This window comes from Sciurus carolinensis, chromosome 4 (assembly GCF_902686445.1).
Source record: "Sciurus carolinensis chromosome 4, mSciCar1.2, whole genome shotgun sequence".
NCBI classification, from domain to species: Eukaryota; Metazoa; Chordata; class Mammalia; order Rodentia; family Sciuridae; genus Sciurus; species Sciurus carolinensis.
This window is the reverse complement of record NC_062216.1, coordinates 75,596,289-75,599,956: the sequence shown is the minus strand read 5'-3', so window position 1 is coordinate 75,599,956 and position 3,668 is coordinate 75,596,289. Positions and strand designations below refer to the sequence as shown.

At 48.2% G+C, this 3,668-nt stretch overlaps 1 pseudogene; it reads left to right on the top strand.

Moving 5' to 3' along the window:
• Positions 1–2,626: 2,626 nt before the first annotated feature.
• LOC124983542 (calpain small subunit 1-like) lies at positions 2,627–3,408 on the top strand (annotated as a pseudogene).
• The last annotated feature ends 260 nt before the right edge of the window (positions 3,409–3,668 follow it).

Genomic DNA, 3,668 nt, shown 5'->3' with positions numbered 1-3,668 from the left:
GGGAAATCTTCCAGGGTGGCGGCCACGGCCTGTGACTACCGCTTCTCTCCGGGAGAACGAACAGCAACCGCCCGGCCGCTAACCGGTCCACCGCCGTCGTCTTGGGGGCTTCGCTCACCTTCCGGGACGGTTAGGGCCTTTGCCTGTCCCAACAAGGCGCGGCGGCGGGGGGCCCTAGTCCGCGCGGCTCCTCTGTCCACGCGTGGGCGAGCTTTCCGGCTCCACTCTCCTCCGAGGACCCTCGAAGCCCCTGCCGGCCTCCGCTGAGTCCGGAGGGCCGCCACTCTTCTCGCCCCGCCACGCCGCCGCCACCCAAAGGCACCACGAGCTCCGCGGCGGGACGAACAGGACTGAGCCCCGAGACCCTGCCGCCGGCGGGGTCCAGGGGCCAGGATCCGACAGGCCGCCCCCGCCATCAGGTCATCCACCCAGGGGAAGAGGCTCGCAGGTCCTTCACAGGCAGGGCCAGCCAGTGGGCAGTCGCAGCGGGAGCTCCGGAGATCTGCAGGGAAGAGGCTGCGGCCTGTCCCCGGCCCCCCAGCTCACCCGCCGGCCTGAGGCCGGAGGGCCCCAGAGGCAGCCCGCACTCCCTTTCTCACCACGCTCTCGGCCGGAACTCACACACTCATCTTGAGATCAAACCTGAGTCCTCTCTGAGAAAGGGAGAATATAGGTAAGCATTGTAAACCTTTATTTGTCCCCTTCACTGGAACAGGTTAGATTTGAATGATATGTGTGTCGTTCAGACAGTCTTTTGTAAGATTTGTCACTTGCAAAATGGTAAGTCACTGCGAAGGAGGAAAAGGGATGCGAATCCACCCATTCTTTTGCTGCAGACCCCATGCTTTCTATTTGCACCAAGCCAGTTTACCTCCCAACCCACTTCTCTCCTTCCTTATGCAAGCCAGTGAAGACCTGGCTGAATTATGCTTCTTATAAGAATTTATCTCATTTGTTGGTTTGAATGTCCATTTACTTATGTCCCTTTCCCCTCTATAATTTAGTTCTGTATTCTAGAGCAGAGATTCTGTTTTTCCACATCAATTCATTACAAGCACATGGAGGAGACTATCACAAAGTCATCTGTAGGTATTGTTGACTCACTGGATATCTGGCCTCCTTTTATTTTGACAACCTTGAAGCAAGCACACAAGTTATCTTGAATCCTTCTAAATATTTCTTATTGCACTTCAGTATTTATCTATAAGGGTTGAAGTCAGCATACTTTAGTGATACACGCATACCCAAGTTTATAGTAGCTCAATTCACAACAGAGAAGTTAAGGAATCAGCCTAGCTATTCATCTACAGATGAAAGGATAAAAACAATGGCTGGGGATTTAACTTAGGGTAACTTTACCACTGAGAACACCCCCCTTTTTTGAGATAGGGTCTCACTATATTGCTGAGGCTGAGCTTGAATATGCAATCCTTCTGCCTCAGCCTCCCAAGTCACTGAGATTACAGACACATATGTGCCACCATACCCAGTTCACAGTAGAGTTTTATTTAGTCATAAATAATAATGAAATTATGTCATTTGTAGAAAAATGGATGGAATGTAAAGCATTATGTTAAACGAAATAAGTCAGTCTCAGAAAATCAAGGGTCCTGCATTTTCTCTCACTTATGAAAAGTAGAAGAAAAAAGGAAAAAAGGGGAAGAGGAAACTGATGAGAATAGAAGGCAGACAGTAGAGTAGAGAGGAGAGAAAGAGAAGGTACTGGAGAATAAAATTGACAAAATTAGATTATGAGTATGTATGAATATATCAAAAAGAATTCACTATTATGCATGAATAAAAAAGGGGGGAATACATAATTTAAAAATATTTCTGAGCCAGGCATGGTGGTACACACCTGCAATTCCAGCAACTCAAGAGGTTGATGCAAGATGATAATAAATTAGAATTCAGTTTGGGCAATTTAGCAAGAGCCTGGATCAAAATACAATAAAAAGGGCTGGGGATATAAGAGTGGGGGAGCACTCCTGAGTTCAATCCCAGTATAGCTTAAATAAATAAATAAACTGATAAACTTTTTTTATTGCCAGTAGTTATAGAAAAACTTATGGGATGAATAACGATCAAAGGGAGACTTTAAACATTTGAGGCTATTTTAAATATTTCAAGTAAATTTAACTTTTTTGTTCATGAGTGTGCACAAACAAGACCTGTTACCTCTGGACCTGACTTGACTCTTCAAATCTTAGAATTGATTATTGAATGATGGAGAAAGAACAGGAAAGGAAGGGAGAGAAAGCAAGAAAAGCAAACAAGTTGACCTTGTTTATTCTTGCTTATTCTGCTTTTGCATGCCTTGCAAGAAACTATGTTGACATTATCTTTTTTTCACTTGACTAGTCATTTGACTACAGAATAAAGATCCTGCTCCTTTTGGAAGGACTATAGTCCTGAGGTCAATATTATCACCAGTATCAATCAAGACTAATACTGGGCAGAGGTCAATAAAAAATTTTAATCTTTCTCCTGTGGTTAAAGGGAAGCCTGAAATGGTTTAAATTCAGGGGCAGGCTTCATGAATTCTATGTCTCTCAAGGACTTGGAGATCCTGCCTCAATAATATACAGGGAGACCACAGACCGCCCGACGTGAGTCAGTCGCAGCCATGTTCAGGGTTAACTCGTTCCTGAAAGTTGGCGGGGGCGGAGGTGGCGGCTGGGGGCCAGGGTAGGGTCCTGGGAAATGTGCTTGGAGGCCGGATCAGCTGCGAGGGCCAGCGGCGGCTGCTGCGGAGGCGGAGGAGGAAGAACTGCCATACGCATCTTGGGCGGAGTCTTTAGCGCCATCAGCGAGGTGCCTGCACAGTAGAATCCCGAACCTCCGCCCCCGCGGACCCATTACTCCGACATTGAGGCCAACAAGAGTGAAGAGGTCCGGTAGTTCCGGAAACTCTTTGCCCAACTGGCTGGAGATGATATGGAGGTCAGTGCCACGGAACTCATGAACATTCTCAACAAGATCGTGACCCGCCACCCTGATTTGAAAACTGATGGTTTTGGCATTGACACATGTCGCAGCATGATGGCTGTGATGGATAGTGACACCACAGGCAAGCTGGGCTTCGAGGAATTTAAGTATCTGTGGAACAATATTAAAAAGTGGCAGGCCGTATACAAATAGTTGGACTTTGACCGATCAGGGACCATCTGCAGCAGTGAACTCCCCGGGGCCTTTGAGGCAGCAGGGTTTCACCTGAATGAGCATCTCTACAACATGATCATCCGGCGCTACTCTGGTGAGGGAGGAAACATGGATTTTGACAACTTCATCAGCTGCTTGGTCAGGCTGGGTGCCATGTTCCGTGCCTTCAAATCTCTTGACAAAGATGGCACTGGACAAATCCTGGTGAACATCTAGGAGTGGCTACAGCTGACTATGTATTCCTGAATGGGAACCCCAGACCTGCCCCCTCACCGCCTCGCCACAAGAGCCACCCCGGATCCTTGGTTTCTGCCCAGGCCAATCCTGTCTGCAGTCACTTCTTCATAGGTCCTGCTACCCACAGACCTTTCCTTCACCCAGTCCTTGAAACCCAGTTTCGTAGTCAACAACCAGGGCCCATCATGCCCCAATATGCCGTATCCTGAGTGTTACCCTGACTCTAAGACATTCTAGCTCGTTCAGCCCAAGGGTCGCCCCACCCCCGC